Genomic DNA, 16003 nt, shown 5'->3' with positions numbered 1-16003 from the left:
AATCAATACCATGCACTCGTGCAACCCCAAGTTCAGCCACAAGTCCCGAAGAAAGATAGCTTGGAGGATTTGGTGCATGGTTACATGGTTAAACAATCACAAAACGAAGAATTAGTGAGGCAACAATTGCGAACTCAACAAACCTCGATCCAAAATTTGGAGCGCGATATGTGTAAAATGGCAACAATGTTAGTGGAGAGACCACCAGGTACTCTCCCATCAGACACCAAGGTGAACCCTAGTGCAAGTACAAGTCAAAGTGCCCAAAAGAACAAGGAACCCCAATTTTCCAATTACTCGCAGGTTAACGCCATTGCTACTTCTACGGAGTATAGTGATTTTGTATTTCCCGATTATACCGACAAGCTAAATTATACTCATCTCCAAGACTCGGGATTTATGAGAGTGAAAGAGGAAGAGGATGACGTGGAAGTGAATAGTGGGTTGAGTGTGAAGAGTTTGAAGAATATATGGGAAAGTATTAATAATGTTGATCTTGATATGGACGATGGAATACGATTCGTGATATCTCTCCTGAATTTGAGAACTCTTTAATGTTCAAGATGTCCAATAGATCCGAATGCGCTACTGAATGTTTCGAAAGTGAATAGTATGGAGACTATCGAGTTTCCAAGGTTAAAAGTTCAAGATTTTGTGTAAAAGTTTGAAGCGAAGGTAGAAGCTAAGGTGAAACCGTCACCTAAGTTGCAACCGGTTGCCCTTTCGGTGAATACTCATGCTAATCCGAATACCGGGCCGACGAGAAGTAAGCATGTAAATTCTACTACCACCCGAGGTGGTTTGATTGTTAACACGTAGACTCCCGAGTCTCCACCTATTGTTTATCCTAATGTTTTGTAGGTACCGATGGTGGAGGAGACCGTATTTGTTGAGAAGGAAAAAGATACCGAGTCTCATATGTCTCGAATTAAGCATGAGATGGAAGCTAGGGTGGATGATGAATTGAAAGTTTGAAGTTCACCAAAGTTGAAAGTTTATGAACCTCCAGTTCCATACCCGCGAGCCCGCGAGCCTGAGAAATCGAAGGAGAATGGTTGTAAGTCTAATAATACTGAAAATATTTATGTGAATGTGCCCTTGGTTGATGTGCTTGCAGGTATGCATAACTATGGGAAGTTTTTAAAGGATTTGTTAGCTAAGAAGCGTGATCACGAGAAAGCATCTACCGCGTTTCTTGAAGCGGAATGCAATGCTCTTATTAAAAAATGTGAGTTACCACTAAAGTTGGGTGATCCTGGGCCATTCATTGTGCCCTGTCGTGTGGATGGATCTGATTTGATACGTTCTTTAGCAGACTCAGGTGCAAGTATCAACTTAATACCCTATTCTTTTTACTTACGTTTAAATTTAGGTGACCTGAAGCCTGTAACATCCCGCCTTTTTCCGTTAAATTTATTTTAACACCGTTTTTTTTATAATATCTTTCGTTATCTAAATTCGTACCTTCCGTTAACTAACGTTCTTAATATTCCCGTTATTGGATTATAACATCTTCCGTTTACTCTCGTGTGTTTAAAATAATTAGTTTGGTTAATTCACGCACCCGCTTTCAAACTCGAGGGACTAGAGTTGCCAAGTGGGCAAACTAGTTGACTAGGTCAACTAGTCAACCCACCACCACCACCACCACCACTCATTCATTCAATCTCATCTCTCTTTCTCTACTACTTCCATTTTTACTCTCAAACATCCAATTCACTACTTCATCATCTAAATCCAATCTAGTAATCAAACATCAAAATAAATTACATATTTGTGATCCTTACATCATCCTCTTCAATTTGGTACCAATTTCATAGCTTGGGGTAAGCTTTTCAAAATCTCTAATTTTCATAAATTAGACCTTTAGACTTGAATTGGTGTTAATTAGTGTCTATGGCTCATCGTAATGTCGTGCATGTAATTTATATGCTCGATCTTGTTATTTGGTGTAACTAGCATGAACACTTGAAATGGGTTATATGACAACCCGGAAATTTCCAACTAAATTTAAACCTAACTTTTATATGATTCCGACTACTTTCGACGATTCACGAACAAATAACTGTAAATAAAAATGTATATATTTAAATATACATATAAAATGTGTAAATATTAAATAAATGTTATCATATAGAATATAATTATTTATTATATGATTAATAATATGTACATATTAAATTAAGTATAAGTAAAAAAAATATCATAATATCACTTTCATCATTATTATTAACATTAATAATAATGTTAACATCAGATTTAATAACCACAATTTGTTATAATAATACTATTATGATTATTATCATTTTAAATATCATTCTTAATATTATTTTGATATTTAGTAAATATTATTATTATCTATTATTATTATTGTGATTATTATTGTTAATATCACTTTATTATTTTGATTATTATTATCATTAATATTATTATTAATATTATTATTATTATTATTATTATTATTATTATTATTATTATTATTATTATTACTTTTATTATTATATTATCAAATTATTATTAATATATTTATTAATTAGTTATTAATTAGTTATTAATATATTTATAAAAAATAAATAAAAAGTCAAGAACAATGTACTAAATCAGTATATATAAATCTGTTTTATTTTTTTATTTTTTTCTTTCCCTCTGTATTTGACTTCTGCGTTCCATTTTCTTTTTAACCTGTTTTTAATTTTTTTAGATCGTGATCTACTTTTATATATTTTTATCTGCTTTTTATTTTATTTTTATAATTTCTCCTGCTCGATCTTGTTGACTACACCTATTATAAATCAATCAATTCAGGTTGTTTAGGAAATCACACGAATTCCTTTACACTATCAATTATCAATTACAACAAAAAAATTTAGTGAATTAAATTGAATTTTTTTTAAAAGAGGTCGTATACCTCTGTTCTTGGTTATTATTGTCAAAAGCTCGATTTTAAATCCAATTTCAAATCCTTAAATGCAGTCTTGTTGGGAATCACCCACGTAAACTACCTACAAAATATCAAATTCCAATTCGTTGTATTGAATTCCAATTTTCGAGTCAAAGTTTTGAATTGAAAAGGTCAACATTTGTTCTTCAATCAAATTCGAATTTTATGTTATGTTTCAAATTAAATTAATGGTCCAGAAAGATTATAGGATCGATTTTGAACTTATTTCATGTAGTAACCTTTATCTAAAACGAGCTCGAATTCAAAAATTGTAGAGACCCGTCCTAATCCATCCGGACGAAGTCCATATCGATTCACAACGATTCACAACAGTTGATTACATCGCGAGGTACTTGAACCATTGCATTCGTTTTGAAAAGAAAATCTTTCATTACATCTAAAGTTGACGACATGCATACCATTTCATAACATATCTTACTATAATTGATTAAATAACAATCTTGATGAACTCAACGACTCGAATGCAACATCTTTTGAAATATATCATGAATGACTCCAAGTAATATTTCTAGAATGAGCAAATGCACAGCGGAAGATTTCTTTCGTACCTGAGAATAAACATGCTTTAAAGTGTCAACCAAAAGGTTGGTGAGTTCATTAGTTTAACATAAATAATCAATTCATAATTTTAATAGACCACAAGATTTCATATTTCCATTTCTCATAAACATACGTCCCATGCATAGAGACAAAAATATCATTCATATGGATTGAACACCTGGTAACCGACATTCACAACATGCATATAAGAATATCCCCATCATTCCGGGATCCTCCTTCGGACATGATATAAATTTCGAATTACTAAAGCATCCGGTACTTTGGATGGGGTATGTTAGGCCCAATAGATCTATCTTTAGAGTTCGCGTCAATTAGGGTGTCTGTTCTCTAATTCTTAGATTACCAGACTTAATTAAAAGGGGCATATTCGGTTTAATAATCCAACCATAGAATGTAGTTTCACGTACTTATGTCTATTTCGTAAAACAGTTATAAAAGCAGCGCATGTATTCTCAGTCCCAAAAATAAATATATTGCAAAAGCATTTAAAAAGGGAGCAAATGAAACTCACCATACTGTATTTTGTAGTAAAAATACATATGACGAAACTAAACCATGTAGGGTTGGCCTCGGATTCACAAACCTGAGTCACATGGAGTATAGATGAGAGTGTTAACCAACTGAGCTGTCTTGATTTTCTAATGAAAGAAAAATCGTGGGAGTTTTTAGGGTTCGACGGGAGAAGGAATAAGAACAGCTCGATCCTTCATCATATCCGTAATTCATCCTACATCATCAATATCATACATAATCTGTACATCATCATCATTCACTGTAACATCTCATCATCATCCTTATAGAACCTTATCTTTATCGTCGATCACATCATCATCTAACATCTCCATCTTCATTCGCGTTTAACATATTATCATTTTATTTATCACTTGCCTTCATATTAAAATGGAACACGTTCTAAGTCAATTTGATAAGGGATCTGACCCTAGCAACTAGAATAGGCCCAACAGAACTAAATGGACGTCCCAAATGGATTTGTGATTTGTTAAATGTCTTCGTGATTTAACAGTTGAAAGTGGAGTTTGATTAAAATGGAAAGCTTTACCTAATCACAAGAAAACAAACACACATCCCTTTTGTCTTTGTGTTCTTGGTCGGCCATCCAGAAAAAGGAACAGCATCCAACAGCTGTTTTACATTGCTATCATTGTTTGCAAACATCAAATTCTAGTTTATAGTTTTCGCGAATTAGGAAGTAGATTGGCAGCAACGATAGGAGTCAGCGAGTGGGGTCTTCATGGCCACTTCATTCTTCCATTATTATTAAATAAAAAAAAACGAGCGTCCCTTTTGAATAGCCTATTTTGTTCGGTCACCAAATCTCCACTTGCAATTATCTTTTCAAACCACTCCAATCCCAACAGTTTAATACGTGGGTTCGGTCATGGTGGTATTTGATAATGTTTTTGGTGTTCCATTAGTAGAAGCATAACAAGATGATTTATTGATGGTTTAATCGATTATAAATAAGTCGTAGTAGTCTTGTTCATCATGGTGATGATGTGGGTTTGCTGGAAGCCATGAGGGTTGTGACTGTTCGAACAGTTCCAGTTCTTCTATGATTTATTGTGGTTCCATGGTTTCTCTTCAGACAGCAGGTGGTTTATTCGATTTAAGTCAGGCAACAGATGGTGATCAAAGTTTGTAGTTAATGATGTTGTTCGATGGTTTTGAAATAGAAATAACAACAGTGGTTAGTCAATGAAAAGGAACAAAAATGGTTGTATTGCAAGTGGTTTAATCTATCAAGAAGGTAAATAACGAACTTCAAAGGTTTGTAATTTTGGTAGCAGGCGGAAACAAAAACTATAGCAGAATTGATTTGATGATGGGGTTAGTTTGGTTTCAGTTAGCAACAACAAAAAGGTAGCATCTCAATTGGTTTATAATTCATGTTTTATGGTGGTCTTCACAACCGAAGTAAGAATAGGAACATAAAGATGGTTGTGGTGTTTATTGAAGTGTCGAGCTGCAACATAAAAATAGCAGGTGGTGGTGAGGGTGGAAGTGCCCGATGGTAGTGGTGGTCTTGTTATATCTTTGAGAATATATATATATTTATAAACATATGTGTTATGTATATATCTCTTTAAGATAGAGATTAGATAGATAGGTTATATAGATGATGGTTTGTATTTTGTTGAGGTGGTGGTTTGTGATCATGAATCTGTAAGATTGATCATAACTATTTGTATATGGTGCAGTTGAGACAGATCGATCTATAGATAGATAGAATATATGAATATGTATATTACTCCTATATAATTGTGATTGAGATTGAGATGAGATAGTGGATGGAAAGGTGATCGATAAGTAATTCAAAAGGTAGCATAATAATAATAATATAATAATAATTCTAATATCAACTACGCAGACTAGAACAAAAGAAAAATAAAATAAAGAAATAAAAAGTTTGATATTATCTATAACTGCTTTTGGATTTATTGAATCGTGGTAGTACTAGTTTTGCCAATCAGAAATAGTATGATAGCAACCATAAACATATTGTACGTTCTTGATCCATTTTATAGTTTATAAAATAAATTCTAATAATTATAAAATGTATATTTTTTTTATATTGATAATTATAATTATATTAATAATAATAGGAATATATAATTAGGGTAATAACATGGAATTGAAATTGTATCGATCTGTATTTGTATCTGTATATATATTTTATAAAGTTGTAATCAAGTAAAAGAAAATAGAATATTAAGCCTAAGATAATGGGTTCGTGAGTAAATAAATAAAAAGGAACGGATGAAAAATAACTTGCCTAATATCAATCGAAACATCAAACTAGTGTTATTATCGTTTACTAAATAAATTCCAAACCATATAAATATATATTCAATATACATTACATATATATAGGTTTATTTTAATAATAATAATATCATATATTATTTTATTTACATAATTAATTAACTCATATAATATTTTAATTTATAATAATTATTATATATTTATATATATGTATATGAATATATGTATTTATTTACAAATAGTGATTTGTGAATCGTTGGGAATAGTCAAAGGGTAATTGATTATATGAACATAGTTCCAACATTTTCGAGACTCACCAATACAGGCTTTGATTATCATGTCGAAATTATATAAAGATTAAGTTTAAATTTGGTCAAAAATTCCCGGGTCATCACAGTACCTACCCGTTAAAGAAATTTCGTCCCGAAATTTTAGCGAGGTCGTCATGGCTAACAATAAATATGTTTTCCTGACGAATATGAGCTGATAAATAGATTTTTATCATGATTGAATAATACAGATAAAATAATTCGATTATTCGAAGAGTACGAGTGAAGCTATCACTAAATAGTGAAATGAGAAAGACATGTTTCATCATAACTTTTGACTAGTCATGGTTGAATTTAGAGAATAAGGTGCGTCTTAACTTTTGACGTTGTTTTGCTTGAATTCCGGAATTCAAGGGATTTAAAGAAAATCTTCGAAATCTAAAAGATTTGATTCTTCGGTGAATAAGGAAATTAAGATCTCTATAATTAAATGCGGTGATCTGCCTTAATTACTCTGTCTGATATTTCCATTATAAATTATACTCTTCCGTTCCTTTATTCTCACCATTCTTATACTTTCTTCCTTAGTTCATACATCCAGAAGATTGTGAAAATGCTTAATCTAGTTCTAATCCTTGATATTTTCCTAATTATCATTTCTGTCCTCCTTCTATTCAATCTTCCACCAGAAGAATCTGCTTACTTCTACTATGCTCTAGGGATTATTGTATTTATAATCCTCCCGTGTCTTTATATTGCTATACGCACTGATATCCACAGTTTGTAATTTCGGTGTTGTTGTTGGGCTTTATATTTTCCCTTATATATCGGAGCTTCATGCTCTTGTTTTCTCTTCCTGACTTTAAATCAAGCGAATAATGGTCCAGAATTCGTAAGTATAAGTTTCAGAATGAACATTGTTAATGTTCTAATAAAGAAACGGTAATAGCACAATTTGACTTGTCAAATTACCAGAATTCAAGGAAAGATAGGACTATCAAGAAAAATATGTTCTTGATATATTTATAGATTAGACAGAACTTAAGAGTCGTGTAACATGGCACATGATGACGTTATGATCTGTGAATCATCACATTCCATTTAGAAACTCAGCATTACTTACTGTAATATAATCACGTTGATCAAGTGTCATTATATTATGCTAACTCATGCATCAGTTCCCAACATTACTTCAATAACATTCATATTTTAAGCTCGAAAGTTTATAGAATATAGAAACTAACAGTTTCTATATGATGTAATACTGATAGCACGAAGAGATTAATGATTTCAGATAAGAATAGTTATAAAAATATCTCCAGAAATATGGAGGATATTTATAATGAAAGATACGATAATATCTTGGAATATCTAAGATCAGAGGATGATAGAAACTATTGTCTGCAAGGGTTTAGAGTAAGGAGCAAGATATTCACTAAAGACTTTAGCAGACATTGAATCATTTGGATTCTTTGAAGTCAAACTTATTCTTTGTGATTTGTCCACGGCTTTCTTTATAGCTTCTCATAATCTGATTTTCAGTACCAAATTTTCTATTGAATGTTTCCAATATAATGATACACAGTTAGCACGAAGAGGTATATAATTTCGGACGAGAATATTTTGGAATTTCTAAGTTCGATGATTGATGGAGAAAGATTTTTCCGCAAGATTTTAACATGACTTCGGAGCAAGATATTCTCTAAAGATTTCAACAGATCCAGAATTACCTGAATCCTTTGAATATATGGTTTAGTCCTTGTATTTGTCCTTGGTCTCCTTCATGGGTAGCTCAATCTGTTTTTTTTTTCAATACCCAATTTTCTATCGAGCGTTCCTAACACTCCTTTCTTTATCATCAAGCTTTTGGCCGTTTAGACCATCTACCATTTTTTCTGTTTCCTCTGCATTTAATGCTATGATATTTGAATCATCGGTTATTAATCCGAGGTGGTTTAAGGAGAATTGTGTTTTTAGATGATTAAACGCTGATGGTAATATGGTGGAATATGAAAGGTTCCCTGGTAACAAAAAAAAACATGCGTATATATCAACGTTATAATAAGCTTGTTTCGTACGAAAAGTCGAAGTTGTCTTGCTGGAGCTGTGACAAAATTGGCTATTTTGAAGAAGAAATGCAAAGTTATTTTGGGTAATAATAACACTAAAGAAATTAGCACAGTTATGTGTTAAACGTTTACTCAGTTTCTGAGAGTTTTTCAAGTGCATAACTATATGCATCAATCTTTTCTTCCGTAGATGAAGTGCGGTTGGTTCATCCTATCGATTGAGGTGTTTTCAAGAATCATGAAAGGTTTGAATGCAGATTGTAATCGTCAAGATAAAAATGAGGTTTAGGGTGAAATCAAGTGGCAAACTTGAAGAATTGTTTAGTTTCATATGTTATAATCATTATTTTTATTCATTTTTAATTGTCCAATCTTGATAGTCCACAGTTAACAGTCCAATAATTCATATATTGTTTAATTTATAATATTCGAATTAATTAATACGTATCGTGACCCATATTCATCTCAGACTCGATCACAACTCAAAGTATATATATTATTATAGAATCAACCTTAACCCTGTATAGAGAACTCGATCATTACTGCATATAGAGTGTCTATGGTTATTCCAAATAATATATATATATGCGTCGATATGATATGTCAAAACCTTGTATACGTGTCCCGATATCTAAAGTGCATAAAATAAATACAGAAATTAAATGACGATAAATAAAATTGCGATAAATAAACTGCGATAAATAAAATGTAATCAGTTAGCTAGGAATAGTTAGCTAGGATTTTGTTAGCGTGGATTCTTAACAAAATTTCCTCATGGTTAATTTGTTTGTTTCTAACAAATTTTATTTTTGTCAAATGTTTTCTTCATTATGCCACTTGTCAAATTCTGATAGGTCAAAATCTAAATATGAAATTTAATGAAAATGGTTATTCTGCGGTGAACGGATTCGTATATCTGTGGATGTAAGTAACATAGTGAATGACTGTTGAATCAGATTCGAAGATTGTACAGTGTAACTTATTAATGTGAAATCTAAATATTCCTCGGGTATTACCTACCCGTTAAAGTATTTTCACCATTAACAGTTTGTACGAAAGAATTTTTAATCACAATCTTTATGAAAATATATACATATATATTTTTTTCAGATGTAATCTTGGATTTAATAAGTCAATATGATATTAAACTCATTTGATTTACCGTTAGAACAAGAATATATAATCTCTAAAACATTAGAGATTACATAATCGTCATACAGAACGAAGATAAATGATATAGAACGTCATGTAGAACGATGATTATGCTCGAGATATAGGATGAGATGTTAAGGCATGGATTGTTGATGGTACTGGTGCTGTTACTGGTGGTACTGTTGGTGCCGGTGATGTTGCTGAAGCTGGGTACATTTTGCACCATATTCTCCAGAGCCACTACTCGAGCACAAAGCTCATTGACTTCTTCTATTACGCCGCGATAATTGTCGGTTTGGACGAGCGGATGAATGAGGTTTAGAATTTTAGATAGAATATAATCATGGCGAGATATTCGGGAAATGAAGGTGGAAATGGTGTTTCGGACTGGTTCGCGGGTAAGTGCTTCAGGTTCATTGCCAGGAGATAAATTCGGTTAGTGGAGGGGATCACCTTCTGCACGTTTCCATTGATTAAGTCGACTACGAACCCATCAGATGAATTGGGGATGGATGATTGGTTGATTCATTCTGGTTATATTGCTTTCGGAGTTCGAGTGGAAATCCTTATCAGAATAGCTGTCGGATTAACTATCGGAATAGCTATCGGAATCTGAGGAACTCGAACTGGTTGAGGGATTCACCTCATACGATCAGATGAAGGATTTTTGATAAGAAATAGATTATAGGATGTAGATTAGTACCCTGCAATACATAAGTTACATATGTATATATAATACCAAAATTCCATAAGTTACGGAGGAATCTACGGAAACTGTCAGGAAAAGTCTACAGTAATAGATACGCTAAGATATGAATTATCAGATACGCTAAGATATGGATTAGTAGATATGCTAAGATATGAATTTTGTCTATACACTATTCATGCAATCATTGCAGTAAGATGTGTCTAGACTAAGAATGATAAGAAGGTAATTTTCTAAGGATGATAAACTGATGATTTCTGACAAAAATGATAAGCAAAATTATGACATGCAGACACGGTCGAAGTCCAGACTCACTAATGCATCCTAACGACTTATCAGTTATACACACTAATGCAGACCTGGTTCGCTAAGACCACCGCTCTGATACCAACTGTAGAGACCCGTCCTAATCCATCCGGACGAAGTCCATATCGATTATAAATGATTCACAACAGTTGATTACATCGCGAGGTACTTGACCTCTATATGATACATTTTACAAACATTGCATTCGTTTTGAAAAGACAATCTTTCATTACATCTAAAGTTGACGACATGCATACCATTTCATAACAAATCTTACTATAATTGATTAAATAACAATCTTGATGAACTCAATGACTCGAATGCAACGTCTTTTGAAATATGTCATGAATGACTCCAAGTAATATTTCTAGAATGAGCAAATGCACGGCGGAAGATTTCTTTCGTACCTGAGAATAAACATGCTTTAAAGTGTCAACCAAAAGGTTGATGAGTTCATTAGTTTAACATAAATAATCATTTCATAATTTTAATAGACCACAAGATTTCATATTTCCATTTCTCATAAACATACGTCCCATGCATAGAGACAAAAATATCATTCATATGGATTGAACACCTGGTAACCAACATTCACAACATGCATATAAGAATATCCCCATCATTCCGGGATCCTCCTTCGGACATGATATAAATTTCGAAGTACTAAAGCATCTGGTACTTTGGATGGGGTTTGTTAGGCCCAATAGATCTATCTTTAGAGTTCGCGTCAATTAGGGTGTCTGTTCCCTAATTCTTAGATTACCAGACTTAATAAAAAGGGGCATATTCGGTTTAATAATCCAACCATAGAATGTAGTTTTACGTACTTGCGTCTATTTTGTAAAACAATTGTAAAAGCAGCGCATGTATTCTCAGTCCCAAAAATATATATTGCAAAAGCATTTAAAAGGGGAGCAAATGAAACTCACCATACTGTATTTTGTAGTAAAAATACATATGACGAAACTAAACCATGTAGGGTTGGCCTTGGATTCACGAACCTGAGTCACATGGAGTATAGATGAGAGTGTTAACCAACTGAGCTGTCTTGATTTTCTAATGAAAGAAAAATCGTGGGAGTTTTTAGGGTTCGACGGGAGAAGGAATAAGAACAGCTCGATCCTTCATCATATCCGTAATTCATCCTACATCATCAATATCATACATAATCCATACATCATCATCATTCACTGTAACATCTCATCATCATCCTTATAGAACCTTATCTTTATCGTCAATCACAGCATCATCTAACATCTCCATCTTCATTCGCGTTTAACATATCATCATTTTATTTATCACTTGCCTTCATATTAAAATGGAACACGTTCTAAGTCCATTTGATAAGGGATCTGACCCTAGCAACTAGAATAGGCCCAACAGAACTAAATGGACGTCCCAAATGGATTTGTGATTTGTTAAATGTCTTCGTGATTTAACAGTTGAAAGTGGAGTTTGATTAAAATGGAAAGCTTTACCTAATCACAAGAAAACAAACACACATCCCTTTTGTCTTTGTGTTCTTGGTCGGCCATCCAGAAAAGGGAACAGCATCCAACAGCTGTTTTGCATTGCTATCATTGTTTGCAAACATCAAATTCTAGTTTATAGTTTTTGAGAATTAGGAAGTAGATTAGCAGCAACGATAGGAGTCAGCGAGTGGGGTCTTCATGGCCACTTCATTCTTCCAGTATGATTAAATAAAAAAAATGAGCGTCCCTTTTGAATAGCCTATTTTGTTCGGTCACCAAATCTCCACTTGCAATTATCTTTTCAAACCACTCCAATCCCAACAGTTTAATACGTGGGTTCGGTCATGGTGGTATTTGATAATGTTTTTGGTGTTCCATTAGTAGAAGCATAACAAGATGATTGATTGATGGTTTAATCGATTATAAATAAGTCGTAGTAGTCTTGTTCATCATGGTGATGATGTGGGTTTGCTGGAAGCCATGAGGGTTGTGACTGTTCGAACAGTTCCAGTTCTTCTATGATTTATTGTGGTTCCATGGTTTCTCTTCGGACAGCAGGTGGTTTATTCGGTTTAAGTCAGGCAACAGATGGTGATCAAAGTTTGTAGTTAATGATGTTGTTAGATGGTTTTGAAATAGAAATAACAACAGTGGTTGGTCAATGAAAAGGAACAAAAATGGTTGTAGTCTTGCAAGTGGTTTAATCTATCAAGAAGGTAAATAACAAACTTCAAAGGTTTGTAATTTTTGTAGCAGGCGGAAACAAAAACTATAGCAGAATTGATTTGATGATGGGGTTGGTTTAGTTTCGGTTAGCAACAACAAAAAGGTAGCATCTCAATTGGTTTATAATTCATGTTTTATGGTGGTCTTCACAACCGAAGTAAGAATAGGAACATAAAGATGGTTGTGGTGTTTATTGAAGTGTCGAGCTGCAACATAAAAATAGCAGGTGGTGGTGAGGGTGGAAGTGCTCGATGGTAGTGGTGGTCTTGTTATATCTTTGAGAATATATATATATATATATATATATATATATATATATATTTATAAACATATGTGTTATGTATATATCTCGTTAAGATAGAGATTAGATAGATAGGTTATATAGATGATGGTTTGTATTTTGTTGAGGTGGTGGTTTGTGATCATGAATGTGTAAGATTGATCATAACTATTTGTATATGGTGCCGTTGAGACAGATCGATCTATAGATAGATAGAATATATGAATATGTATATTACTCCTATATAATTGTGATTGAGATTGAGATGAGATAGTGGATGGAAAGGTGATCGATAAGTAATTCAAAAGGTAGCATAATAATAATAATAATATAATAATAATTCTAATATCAACTACGCAGACTAGAACAAAAGAAAAATAAAATAAAGAAATAAAAAGTTTGATATGATCTATAACTGCTTTTGGATTTACTGAATCGTGGTAGTACTTGTTTTGCCAATCGGAAATAGTATGATAGCAACCATAAACATATTGTACGTTCTTGATCCATTTTATAGTTTATAAAATAAATTATAATAATTATAAAATGTATATTTTTTTTATATTGATAATTATATTAATAATAATAGGAATATATAATTAGGGTAATAACATGGTATTGAAATTGTATCGATCTGTATTTGTATCTGTATATATATTTTATAAAGTTGTAATCAAGTCAAAGAAAATAGAATATTAAGCCTAAGATAATGGGTTCGTGAGTAAATAAATAAAAAGGAACGGATGAAAAATAACTTGCCTAATATCAATCGAAACATCAAACCAGTGTTATTATCGTTTACTAAATAAATTCCAAACCATATAAATATATATTCAATATACATTACATATATATAGGTTTATTTTAATAATAATAATATCATATATTATTTTATTTACATAATTAATTAACTCATATAATATTTTAATTTATAATAATTATTATATATTTATATATATGTATATGAATATATGTATTTATTTACAAATAGTGGTTCGTGAATCGTTGGGAATAGTCAAAGGGTAATTGATTATATGAACATAGTTCCAACATTTTTGAGACTCACCAATACAGGCTTTGATTATCGTGTCGAAATTATATAAAGATTAAGTTTAAATTTGGTCGAAAATTCCCGGGTCATCACAAAAATCACAATTTTTGTTTTGTTTTGTGTTACAAACGCAGCAACAGCAGCACTATACTGTTCTTCATTTTTTTTGGTTATCGTGTCTGTTAATCAAAATCACCAAATACAGGTCGAATATAATTAAATTCCAAGTCTTAATTCAAATTTGGTAATTCACGATTGATTTGATTATGGTCGATATTGATTTTTTTAAGAAGAAGGAAGAAGAAATAGCAGACAGGAAAGGGTTAAATAAATATAAGTTTTGATTTAAAACAGAAATGAGAGAAACAGATGGATGGTTTGATGGGTGTTCGGGTTAGCGAGGGGTCTCGGGTTCGAGTCCCGTCTTGGGCAAAAAATTTTGGAAAAGGCTTGTAAGGTAGTTCTCATTAATTATTATTATTGTTATTATTATTATTATTGTTATTATTATTATTATTATTATTATTATTATTATTATTATTATTATTATTATTATTATTATTATTATTATTATTATTATTATTATTAGTATTATTATTATTATTATTATTAAGTATTATTATTATTATTATTATTATTATTATTATTATTATTGTTACTAGTATTATTATTATTAAAAGTTTTATTATTAGTAATACTAGTATTATCATTATAATTATTATTATTATTTATATCATGATTATTATTATTATTATAAAAAATTATTATTTTCATTATCATTATTATTAAACCTTTCATTTTATTTAAAAACTACTAATATCATTATTACTATTACTATTGTAAATATTACAAAAATTATTAATATCATTATTATTAACATTATTATAATTGTATTATTATTGATATCTTTAATTATTATGATTACGATTATGGTTATGATAAGTATTATTATCAAAAATTATAATTATTATTATTATTATTATTAAACTTTTCATTTTTATTAAAAATTGTTATCATTATTATTATTGTTATAAGTATTATTATTAATAATATCATTATTATTAATGAAATCATAAACATTATTATCATTATTAAGTATTATTATTATTATCATTACAAATATTATTTTAGTATTATTATTATTACTATTATTTAGTATTATTAAGGATATATATATATATATATATATATATATATATATATATATATATATATATATATGAAAATATATTTAATACATATAACACAACACAAATTAATATTTTTATATATAAAATGAAAATATATGAAACACATATATTATTAAAATAAAAAGGATATAAGTAATGAATTTATATATATATATATATATATATATATATATATATATATATATATATATATATATATATATATATATATATATATATAAACTTGTTCGATTACGAGTATATGTGTTAATATATATACTTGATATAGGTTCGTGAATCCGAGGGCAACTCTGCACTTGTTCAGTGCCGTCATATGCATATTTACTGCAAACTATCGTATCGTATCCTGAGTTTTCATAGCTCCCTTTTTATATATATTTTTTTGGCTGAGAATACATGCGCAACTTTTATAACTGTTTTACACGTTAGACACAAGTACCAACTATTAAACTGTGTTATATCTGGCTATGTCCTG

The sequence above is a fragment of the Rutidosis leptorrhynchoides genome, chromosome 10 (genome assembly GCF_046630445.1).
Source record: "Rutidosis leptorrhynchoides isolate AG116_Rl617_1_P2 chromosome 10, CSIRO_AGI_Rlap_v1, whole genome shotgun sequence".
Taxonomy (NCBI): Eukaryota; Viridiplantae; Streptophyta; class Magnoliopsida; order Asterales; family Asteraceae; genus Rutidosis; species Rutidosis leptorrhynchoides.
The sequence above is the reverse complement of the archived record's forward strand: the minus strand, read 5'-3'. Positions refer to the sequence as shown.